At 37.9% G+C, this 12,929-nt stretch overlaps 1 protein-coding gene across 3 annotated transcripts in view; it reads left to right on the top strand.

Moving 5' to 3' along the window:
- Positions 1 to 12,929, top strand: part of mideasb (mitotic deacetylase associated SANT domain protein b) — an 85,349-nt gene that overhangs the window by 30,552 nt on the left and 41,868 nt on the right. The window lies entirely within an intron of this gene.

The following is a 12,929-nucleotide window of genomic DNA, read 5'->3' as shown; positions in this document are numbered from 1 at the left end:
TTAAAGGTGCATTGTGTCACGTCTAATGCTTTTCTTCGTGGAGATGTCCTTGCTTTGTCTGGAATGTTCCACAATATGACATTAAACCTTTTTATGTTCATGGAGACCAAACTAGACCAAGTTACATGTCAGATCTGTGGAAAGGCGTAAATGAAAAGATAAATGTAAAGTAGAGCTGTTTAATGTCACACTGTGGAACATTCTAAGCAGAGCAATGACATCTCCATAGAAACAAGCAGGTGACGGACTCCACCAGAAAAGTTACACAATGCACCTTTAATAATGAAAGTCAAGTCAATAATATGAATTTGTTTAATGAACATGATAATAAAGAAAGAACAAAAGATATAAGAATGATGCATAAGCAAAAGAATAAAAGAAGAATGAAAAATTATAGGTAAAATAAAATACTTTGAGTAAGAAAGTTACATTTTGGACTTTAATAAAACATACATAGGTACAATGTAATTTTTCATATTTAATTATACCGTTAATTCTATGCACATTTGGCCACTTTAAAGGTTCATTGTGTAACTTTTCTTCTCGAGGGTCGTTGCTCTGCCTGGAATGTTCCACAGTATGACATTAAACAGCTCTCTATCTTACATTTACAACTTTAGTCCTCAATTACAAGTGGTTTTACAGCTCAAAAATACCTAAAATAACAGGCATTCTGACTGTGAGCGGGGTCGCCTCTCCACGGATCTGACCTGTACCTTGGTCTGGTTTAGTCTCCATGAAGATAGAACGTTTTAATGCTGTACTGTGACACATTCCAGACAGAGCGATAACAACTCCACAGAGAAAAGCATTTGACTGACCTTCACTTGAAAATTTACACAATGCACCTTCAAGAAACAATAAGAACAAAAATGACAAAAAAATAAAATAAAATCATGCTCTTTGGCTGTAAATATTTTAGTTTTTGTTGCACTGTACTAAAAATAGCCTGTGTTTTAAGATTATGTAATAAGGCAGCAGTTCCATCTCCATAAACAGCTCTGATGGAGAAGCCAACTAGTGCTTTTACTAGAGTAATTAATCTGGGTACTTCTTCTTATATTATATTATGATATTAACGGTAGTAGTTATAGTAGTGTTGTCATGATACTAAAATTTCAAAGTTGATTTCGATACTACATGGCAGCCGCGGGGTCTTAAAAGTCTTAAAAAGGTGTTTAATTTCATGTTCCTAAATTAAGGCCGTAAAAAGTCTTAAATTATGTTGTCAAAGTCTTATTTTTTAAAATTTTATTAGTCTGGGTTTTTTTGTATACTCAACCGGGCTGCAGTGTAATGTTAAATGGAGGGGAAAAAAAAAAAACCAGCAACGTGAAATCATGCTCTTAGATTCTAGATATAGTACAATAGTTGGTTGGTCATTATTAGAATTAGGATCTGGTGTGTTTTGCCCGCATAATGGGTGCGATGTTGGTCTTAATTTTCATAAAAGTGGTCTTAAAAAGGTCTTTAAAAGTCTTAAATTTGAGGTAGTCAAACCTGCAGATACCCTGTACTAAGGACTTGATGCTCAATATTGATTCCAGTACCAAGATGATAATAAAAAAAAAAAACACTTTCTTAAGACAATATGTGATTTTCAACATAAAAATCGTAATACTTTGAGAAAATTGATATTGTGAGATTTTTTTCCACGTGTTTACATTTGGACAGAAAAGGGTTTTGTGTTGGTGAGTTACAGTTCCAAACAACAGTAATAAAATGGATGTTAAATCAAATAAATACAAAATTATGAGGCCAAAATTGGAAACTGAAATGTATATATTAGGAATTATGTTAAAATCTAATCTTGTCTCGTTCTCATGGGCCCAGTCTCGTATCTCGTCTTGTCTTGTAGAAATTGTCTCGTCCCAGTCCTACTCGTGTCTTCTCCTTGTTTTAGCATCAGTTATTATCTGACTTTTGGTACTTTTGACAACCCAAAGTTATTGTAATCATAATAACACTTAATTTGTTAAAAACTGTACTGTAGCATTCTTTACATTTATATACATTCTTTTTTTATTTCAGTCAAATTTAGTTTTAGTTTATTTAAAACTATTGTTAGAAGAAACTTAAATTTGACTCACTGTTTACTAACTGTTATTGACAGTGAAACCATAACCATAGAGAGTGTCTGTGGTCACATGCTCACTCAAAATCAGATTTCTGGAATTAAAACCCTTTTAAAATGACATGTAAACAGCCCACTCATCTGATTTCTTTCTGATAACATTCTCTTTGATTACTCACGTCAGATGTCATTTAAAGAGCGAGTTGTTTTTTTTCTTATAGGGTATTAGCTGTTAACACAGAACATATTTAGATCACCATGTTGCCTTTTATTGTTTTGAAAATGCTATAATGTATTCACATGTTTAATTAGTTTCACTTTTGTTTCGGATGCTCCTCTCCCTTTGCTCCCAGCACCAAGTCACTCCCCCTTCCCTATAATATGGTAGAAAGCTAAAAAAAAAAAAAAAAAAAAAAAAAAGCCAGTGAAATCCTTTATTTCCAATGTCACCAGTCTTATGTAATCAAACAAAGTAAATAAGACAAAAACAGATAATACATATTGTGTTGTGTAACCATAATTATGAATTTACTGTTTTTTTTTCTTAGTTTATTTTACTTATTTAGTGTCATGCACCATTTAGTTGGTGTTGGTTTATAACACACATGAAACAATAAGCAGACAGATCACTCACCAGACATAAAGTGTCCTCTTACGGGGGCCCCAGGCTTTCAACACAAACTGAGACAGCTTGAAAACAAAAATTACATTTAAACAAATACGCCATTCTCTCCTCAGCAGACACAGCAACAAACAGTAAGATATACAACATATACAACGTATACAACGTATACAACATATACAACAACTGACAGCGCAGGTCATGATACAAAGGACAGTAGCACAGAAAATGCATCTTATTTTCAATGTCCTTTAAATCGCACAGCGCTCCTCCTTTGGCACTGATTGGAAGCGTCTCGTCTCCAGTCCCAGAGGCAGAGTCCCACACTTCAGCTGGGCACATACTGACCTCTGACCTCTGCTCAAGTTCAGAGTGACATAAGGCTCAGGACCAAAGTAGTCCTTCTTAATTTACATAAGATTTCAGTGTGCCATTTCTGTTTATACTTGTCAAAGTACATTTTCCTAGTTTGTCTGACACTACAGATCAACTTATTTCTATAGATAAACTGTAGATCTGCATCCTCAAAAATGTTCTCAACCTGTCTGCTCCAGGACGATTTATGTAACAGACTCCAGTTAAACACATGTTTGGTCAATCTTGTGTCTGGCATTAACCAACCTGTTCCACTCCTACTTACTGGTAATTCATTTTTAAAACCTAAGTTCTGTATTATGCAAATTATCTGAAACTAGAATCTGTCAACATCATATTGTTGTCAGAGAATTTGTTTACAGTTTGGTTGTGTCAGCTGTGAGGCAATCGCTCTTGCATCATCTTGTTGTTTAAAGAGGAACAGGCTAAAGCTAATGCCAATCTTTTTAAACTTTTTATTTGTGCTTTTTCCAAATTTTAACAAATGTACATACAAGAACAAACAGTCTGTGGGGTTCTACAAAAAAACTGAAAAATAAAATACCTCATACATTGGAGTGAGCTCTGTAAATAGACTATCTGGACCATTGCTTTTCAAACTGACCAGCTTTCAGTTACAAATAATACATTATTTTTTCCATCCTTTAAATTTCCTCCATGATAGCTGTCTATTGCTGTAATTTTAAAGAATCATCCTTCAGAAAATTCCTTATTTTTACTTTCTTATTAGTCAAGAGCATCACAACAAGTAGAATTCCTCCATTTGAATGTTGTTTTCACGCAACAAGCCCAAGTACAGAACCCATGAGTCATTGTGTATTTTATAGCCAAATACTTCTTCCATTACAATTAGTGCTGTCAAGCGATAAAAAAAATTGAGAGATGAATTAATTATGATCTGTAATTAATTAATCTAATTAATCTCTTTTTTAATCTCACCTAAAAATTGCTGAGAAAGGCTTCAACTTGAGGTATTTTCATTTGAATTCTTTATTACATTATTTTCATATTATCATTAACGTTTTTATATAAGTATCATCATTATTATTACTATTATTAATCTGCATAAATAAACTCAACTTTACAACATATAAACATCACGACTCTAGAGCCACATCAGCCCGTTTGACATTATAATGTGTTTAATGCAGTTTTGCGCAACTCTCACAGAAATGAAACTTAAAACCGGCTAATCTGCATAAACTACGCGGAGAAAAGAAAAAAAAACACTCTTGTGCAGTGATGCGGTTCAGATTCTGTGGAACTAAAGGACACGACTCAGTGGAATATGAGTGTTGTTTCTGTGACAGAGGGATAATGATGCTGAAGGTGAGTCTGTTCTGTGTTTGTGTCATGATGTTTTCAAAGATCAGACATGTGCAGGTTTATCACAGATGTGGCGAGAACGGAAAAGAAAATTACAATTCTTTGCGGGAGCGAGCGGAGCAGGACTGCACAGTGCGACTGTGTCCTAACAACATATAAAAACAGATTTTATAATAAGACAGAAACCGTAAAGTTAGAGATTAAAAATAAGATTAACACAATTAAAAAACATAACGCGCTAAATATGACTGTAATTAATTCATTGCAATTAATGTGATAATTTGACACCCCTAATTACAATTGCAAAATTTTCCCAAAAGGATTTAATTTGAATACATTTCCAAAACACATGAGAATAATTGGCACTCCATTCACCACACTGTCTCCAACACTGCTGAGGGGTTTTCAGTTGCTGCTTTTGATGTGTGGAGTAATAAAATACCTCACCAGATTTTTCCAACCAAATTCTCTCCATTTACTTGAGCAGGTGGAAGTGAGCTGTAAAAGTCATATAGAGCACCAATCATCCTCTGACAATTCAAGTTGCAATTCTGTTTCCCACTTTTGTTTAATATCCATTGTGTTATTCTCATTAGCATTTTGTAAACATTTATACAGTTTAGAAATTTTGGAAGGTAGCCATCTATAAGCTCCTGTCATAATTCCTATTAATTCACTGCCCTCCTGTGTAAAATCATTCCTAATTTCTGTATTATTAAAAATGTCTTAATTGGAAATCTGGAGGCGGGTTTTTTAATATTTACCCCCGGCTCATTCTTGGTGCTCCTCACATAGACTTATTCATAGTGCTCCTCAGAAGGGCTGCACCTGGGGCTTTTACACACAGGTTTTCATCAAACTAGAGATGAACTATTTGGGAAAAAAGCAGTTCTAGAATGGAAACAGAAATATGAAATCAAATAAATACCAAATGTGAGGCCAAAATTGGAAAATCAACTGGGAAATGTCAATATTAGGTTGTTAAAATCCCGTTTTGTCTGCTTGTTGTGGACCCAATCTCATATTTTGTCTCGTCTCGTGGAATTTGTATCTTGTCCCATCCCTACTAATTAGGCCTGTCATGGTAATTACTATTAGGGATGGGCATTTGATAAAATGTTCTTAATCGATCGTCGGGAGAATTAACGATCAATTTTCGATTAATCATTAATGTTTTTATATTAAAGTTATCATCATGATTATTACTATCTGCACTACTAATCTGCATAAATAAACTCAACTTTACAACATATAAACCATCACCACTCTAGAGCCACATCAGCACTTTTGACATTAGAATTAGAGATGCGCGGATGGCGGTTTAGCCGCGGACTCTGCGGCTAAACCGCCGGTTTTCACTACTCAAATAAAAAACTCTGAACTCGGAGCAAATGGGAGGGGATCGAGCGGATGGCGGGCAGGTGCGGTTTTGAAAACTGGTTAAAAACTGTGGTTCCAAATGGATAGCGGGCGGATGATGAGTTTGCGATGCGGTTGCGGATGAAAAAGTAGGCCATCCGCGCATCTCTAATTAGAATGTGTTTAATGCAGCTTTGCGCAAGTCTCACAGAAACCAAACTTAAAATCACATGACTCATTTGCATAAACTAAGCGAAGAAAAAAGCAGCTCTTGTGTCGCTGATGTGGTTCAACTTCTGTCAGACTAGAGGACATGACTCAGTGGAATACAGGTTAGTGTGACCAGATTTGTGTTTGTCAAAACCAGGACACCGTACGGGGGGAGGGAGGTGGGGCCTCGTCATCGACATTGAGCGACTCTCACCTGGCAAAGCTTTTTCATGTTTTTTGGTGTCCTGGTGCTTTGACAACCCTGGCACCACCATTGGACACCGAAATATATGTGCTGCTTTGTACACTCTATACATGGACTCACACTTGTCTCGACCGCGACAGAAAGCGTGGAATTTCTTGTACAAGTCATCGTTAAATGCACATTTGTTCTTCGGCATGTTGCAGGCTGAGCAACTGTTTGTGTCTGCTCGCTCCTTCTGATGCACAGACGCTCAGTTTAATGGCCCAGTGAAGGAAATGAAAACCCGGACATTTACATCACTTTATTTAAAAAAAAACAAAAAAACGGACGGCCAGGACAGGATGTGGAAAACAGACATGTCCGGGAAAAAGAGATGTTTGGTCACCCTACGCTACGCACAGCAACCTACATTCGGTTTGTCGATTAAAAATGAACGTAATCGACGAAATTCTTAATGATCAATTATTGATTAATCGATTAATCATGCCCATCCCTTATTACTATATTGACTTATGGTTCAATATATGAAAGCTGGAACAATATAGTGTATTTTGGGGCTTTTTTTTTTATTTTTTACTATGCGTACAGTTTCTTTGTGTAAGTGTGAAGATTTGGGGTATTTTCATTTGAGCTGTAAAAGGTTGAATAAATAACTAGTATGGCTAATTATTGACTACTAATTGTACATTTTGTTTTTATTTTTTATTTGTTGCAGCTCTGGCCTTTTAATGATACAAGAATCACATTTCAGAGCATGTTTGTACACATCTAAACTACAGGACTAGCAGTTTTTATGCAGAATAAGACTCTGTGCAGACACAGGGAGGGCATTAATATGACTTTTAATATGACGAGTTGAGTTGTAGCCTTGAATCATCTCAAAATCACATCACCAAATGAGCCATCTGAAACAGTATTTGCTTAAACTTTTGTCCCTCTTGTCGGTCAGTTGCAGTCAGCACCGTTCCATCAGCCTGAATCATTTTGCTGAGTAATTCTTTTGTAACCTCTTTTCCTTCAGCCCATAAAACACAGCCCCAAAAGTACACAGCGTTCATCTTCCTCCAAGAAAACCACTCACAACCACTCTGGATTTACACTATTTAACACTGCGTTTGCAACCAGTACAACTTTAACTACTACTACTACTACTACTACTACTACTACTACTACTTCTACTAGTACTGCTACTACTACTACTACTACTACTACTACTACTACTACTACTACTACCACTGCTACTACTACTACTGCTTTTACTACTGATAATACTGCATTTGCAACTATTACAATTTAAGGTACTACTACTCCTCCTACTACTACTATTACTACTGCTATTACTACTGATAGTACAACTATTACTACTATTACTACTTACTACTACTACTACTGCTACTGCTGCTGCTGCTGCTGCTGCAGCTGCTGGTACTGCTGGTACTACTACTACTACTGCTTACTGCTACTATTACTACTACTGTTACTGCTACTGCTGCTACTACTACTACTACTACTACTACTACTACTACTACTACTACTACTACTACTACTACTACTACTACTACTACTACTACTACTACTACTACTACTACTACTACTACTACTACTACTACTACTACTGCTACTGCTGCTACTACTGCGGCTACAAGTACTTCTTACAGTATTACAACAAGGACTGCTACTACTACAATTACTGCTACTATAAGTACTACTTACAGTATTACAAGACCTATTGCTGCTGCTACTACTACTGTTACTACTACAACCTCTACTACTATTACTATTACTGCTGCTGCTGCTGCTACAAGTATGCTAACAACTATTCCTGCTACTACTACTACTACTACTGGTATTGGTTCTACTGCTACTATTCCTGCTACTACTACTGCTGATGCTGCTACTACTACTACAAAAGAACAATCACTGCTTTCTGTTGTGCAATTTTACTACTGCTGAGGTAGCTACTACTACTACTACTACTACTACTACTACTTACTCCTAGTCTGGTTTTGCCCGTGCGTATCAGAACATGTTTGTGGAGGCCTGAACTACACAGTGAGCAGCGTTTATACAGAAAGACACTGTACTTTGTTGTTTGTTTGATACTAATCGATACTAAAACTAGAATACTAGAACTAGAAAACTAGATACTTGTTTGAGCAGGTATTGATACTAAAAACTTAAAATGCAGATTGTGTCATATCTAACTGATAAAAATGGACAGTTTCAAGATTTAGAAATGTATTTTTTTGGAAATTTGACAACAGAGTACTTTGAAACCCTCCCCTCGTGTAGCCCTGTCTCACATACATGTATCTTAGTTTGTATACTGGTGGTTTGAGCTCCTTCTTGTGTAAGAGCCTTCTGCCCCAGCTGCTACAGGAGCTCTGCCAACTGTGTGTGTTGGAACGAAGCTGATTTCACTCAACACCTCCTGTGTGCTCTGTGTGTGTGTACTCTGTGTGTACTGTGTGTACTTTGTGTGTACTCTGTGTGTACAAGCGTGATCCGGAGGTGTGACCAGGCCTTATCAAAACACATACTTTTACTCTGCTAACGTGAACGCTGTAAACCTGCACAATTTTACTACATGATCCCACAGTATATATGAACATTGGGGATGTTGTTTGTTTATAATAAAAAAACATCTCAAGATTCTGCAAAAAGAGGTGATTAAAGATAAAAATGGATAAAATGTGTGTTGTTAAAGAAACTATATATTTGATTATGATTTCAAATTTCATAAACTTGACCTCTCTGTGACCCCAAATATGAGTTAAACATGTTCAAATCAAATATAACTTTTACTGATAACAATTGTAAAGCTGATTTATTTTTAATTACAAAAATATTGGACACGATACCTCTGCTTGTTAAAATATATATTGTATTTTTCGGACTTTAAGGCGCTATATCAGTAATGTTGAATTCTCTCGTCTATTTTCATACATAAGGCACACCAGATTATAAGTCAAACTTTATTCACAGTAACTCTCAACATTGTTCAGTTGTAACACATAAAATACAAAACAATAAATGCACTTTTTCAGTTTATTCCTCTTCCACAAATCCATCATATTCTTTTTTAACAGTTTGGTGATTTTGGCATCAAGCCCTGATCACTCTCGTCATTATCCGAGTCAGTCTTTTCGGTGTTACTTCACTGTTCAGTGATGATTCGGGCCTTCGTGAAATTTCAGACGACATTTGTCACTGATCCCTTAGCCCAGGTGTCCACGATCCATCGGCAGATCGTGGAGCAACTCGCCCCACGTCGCCTCCCTGTCTTGGTGAATGTGGATTACTGCACGAGGCTCCAGACTACTAGCCTGATTCATCAGCCGGTTTCACTTTGTAGAAACTGTCTGACAACGCAGAGTTAGAATTCGTTTGCTTGACAGTAGGCGGGTACTTTTTTCATTTAACCAATCTCTGCTATTTGGTCGTGATGTATGTAACGCGCCACCAATGGGGCTAACTGGTATATGAAGCTTTTCCCAAATCCCATTGGAAGAAGAACAATAATGTCTTTCCCCTTGATAAAATTCACCAAACATTCTCTTTGTTCCCGCTTTAAATCCTCGAGCTCGGGAATCATTGCCAACACAGAATGTATGGCTCTTCGCTGATTGGCTGGTGCCTGAAGTCACACTTCCGGGGTTTTTCCATCTAGTGAATTCTGATTCCTGACATAGTCGCTGGAGAGAAATGAAATTGAGTGGAGGCACTAGGTGGCGCCAGCCTGACTATCAGACTACAGTGGCCATAATGCTCCGACAATCCATCAAGCGGTGTGGCTTCGTAGTTGACCAAAGTCGTACTAAAACATTTTGACAGATTTTTGAGCGCCATGTACCACAGAAAATCGGTTCAAGGTCAGTAACACAACCAGAATGAATACATATTAATACATAATACATATAAATGAATACATAAGGCACACCAGATTATAATTTGCACCTATTTATGAGAAAATTTAAGGATTTTAAGTATAGTACCTATAGTCTGAAAAATATAGTAATATAATTTGGAGTTTTGGTTCAAGACGATTATCCAATCAGAAAGCAGAATGAGCCTCACACGACTCTCTCATTTGGGTTGCCAGTTAAAATGCTGAAATCCATTTGTTTTTAACCTAAAATGTCTCTCTCTAATCTGAATGCTCACTCCCTAAACTCCAATCATGAATCAGTGCTAGTGCAGCCTCTACATCACGTCCTAGTAGCACTATAGATAGTACTTTTACTGCTGTTTGAAGTACTCTGAGTGTTCCTGATGAGGGAGTGAGTCTGTGGCCTGGTTTTGCCTTTGGGGCGGCGGATCAGAAAGAGCTGTGTTTGGTTACTCACACCTCCCCCACCAGAAAAGGAAGAAACTTTCAAAGACAGAAGAGAGGGAGGAGAGGAGGGAGGGAGGGAGGTGAGAGAAAGAGGAGAACGAAGAGAGAGCAGGAGGGGCAGAGAAAGTAAGAGAGAGAAGAAAAAACAAGTAATAGATGGGCTATGAATATGTTGTAGGAAAAGAGGGAGAGACAGGAGGGAGAGGAGAGAAAGAGGAGAGGACCAGAGATGGACGGAAGGAGAGAGAGAGAGGGGGGGGATGAATAATGGGTGATAAGAGGAAAAAAGGAGAGGAAGAAGAGGAAAGTAAGAGAAGAAGGGAGAGAGAGGAAAGAAAAATAATGGCTCAGAAAAGCAGGAGAGGGAAAGTGAAGGGAGAGAGAGAGGAGGAGGAAATAGAAGGCTCACTTAGAAAGGGGGAGAGAGGAGGGGGGAGGGGGGAGAGAGAGAGAAAGAAAGAGAGTGCACAGCTCAGCAGAAAATCTCCCTGTTTTTTGGAGCTCTCTGGGTCTTTCCACCAACAACAAAACCACATGTTGGACTCAGAGTTTCAGAGCAACTGTGGCTCCAGAGAATGTACAAAATCTACTTTTATAGGGTCTGTACCTAATTTTTACTCTCGCAAAAATATAAAAAACAAAAACAGAACTCGTTCTTTTGAAACAGTTTGCAGTGCTCCAAAGTTCTTCCTCACTTCCCTTCTGCATTCACAACATCCTCATTATTCACCATGATGACTTTATAAACACTTTGCACAACTTTCTGAGGCCAGTGTGGTGTTGCAGATAATGGCATGCTAACTGTGCACTTCCTGTTTACAGAACAATAAAACACTAGGCCCACACAGGCTCTAAGAGCAGGGGTCATCAAACTAAGGCCTGCGGGCCGACTCTGGTCCTCCACGCCCCTTTGACCGGCCCCAGCCCCTCTGCCCCCACCACTTGAACTGACCCTATGAGGCAATCCTCAAAAGTGTCATGGCCTACTTTTAAAATTACTTTTTGACAAATAATATCACATCTGCAGCTTGTGTTTTATTGATTTTTTTTTTCTAAATAAAAAAATTATGTTTATATGAAGTATTTATATTTAAATTTAAATTATTATATGACATATTTACATGTGCTGCCGAATTTACATCATCTGAAAAACTGGAGCTCAAACAGTGACAGTCAACACACGCGCAGAGTACTGTAGTACAGAGTACTGTAGTACAGAGTACTGTAATGCAGAGTACTTTAGTACAGAGTACTGTAGTACAGAGTACTGTAGCACAGAGTACTGTAGTGCAGAGTACTGTACTGCAGTTAAGGACAGAGTACTGTAGCGCAGAGTACTGTACTGCAGTAGGGCAGAGTACTGTAGTACAGAGTATGTAGTACAGAGTACTGTAATGCAGAGTACTAGTAGAGTACTGTAGCACAGAGTACTGTAGTACAGAGTACTGTAGTGCAGAGTACTGTACTGCAGTTAAGGACAGAGTACTGTAGCAGTACTGTAGTACAGAGTACTGTGTACAGAGTTAAGTACAGAGTACTGTAGAGTACAGAGTACTGTAGTAGAGTACTGTAGAGTACTGTAGTGCAGTTAAGGACAGAGTACTGTAGTAGTACTGTAGACAGAGTACTGTAGTACAGAGTACTGTAGTACAGAGTACTGTAGTGCAGTTAAGGACAGAGTACTGTAGTGCAGAGTACTGTAGTGCAGTTAAGGACAGAGTACTGTAGTGCAGAGTACTGTAGTGCAGTTAAGGACAGAGTACTGTAGTGCAGAGTACTGTAGTACAGAGTACTGTAGTGCAGTTAAGGACAGAGTACTGTAGTGCAGTTAAGGACAGAGTACTGTAGTGCAGAGTACTGTAGTGCAGTTAAGGACAGAGTACTGTAGTGCAGTACAGAGTACTGTAGTGCAGAGTACTGTAGTGCAGTTAAGGACAGAGTACTGTAGTCAGTAAGGACAGAGTACTGTAGTGCAGTTAGGACAGAGTACTGTAGTGCAGAGTACTGTAGTGCAGTTAAGGACAGAGTACTGTAGTGCAGTAGTACTGTAGTACAGAGTACTGTAGTACAGAGTACTGTAGTGCAGTTAAGGACAGAGTACTGTAGTGCAGAGTACTGTAGTGCAGTTAAGGACAGAGTACTGTAGTGCAGTTAAGGACAGAGTACTGTAGTGCAGAGTACTGTAGTGCAGAGTACTGTAGTGCAGTTAAGGACAGAGTACTGTAGTACAGAGTACTGTAGTGCAGTTAAGGACAGAGTACTGTAGTGCAGAGTACTGTAGTGCAGTTAAGGACAGAGTACTGTAGTGCAGTTAAGGACAGAGTACTGTAGTGCAGAGTACTGTAGTACAGTTAAGGTCAGCAAAATGGTGAATGTTAAAGTAGGAAAAGTTGACAGAATGTTTTCACAGAACAGTGGACCA

This window comes from Boleophthalmus pectinirostris, unplaced genomic scaffold, assembly GCF_026225935.1.
Source record: "Boleophthalmus pectinirostris isolate CB_2022bp ecotype Guang Dong unplaced genomic scaffold, ASM2622593v1 HiC_scaffold_10, whole genome shotgun sequence".
In the NCBI taxonomy this organism is placed as follows: domain Eukaryota; kingdom Metazoa; phylum Chordata; class Actinopteri; order Gobiiformes; family Gobiidae; genus Boleophthalmus; species Boleophthalmus pectinirostris.
The sequence above is the reverse complement of the archived record's forward strand: the minus strand, read 5'-3'. Positions and strand labels throughout refer to the sequence as shown.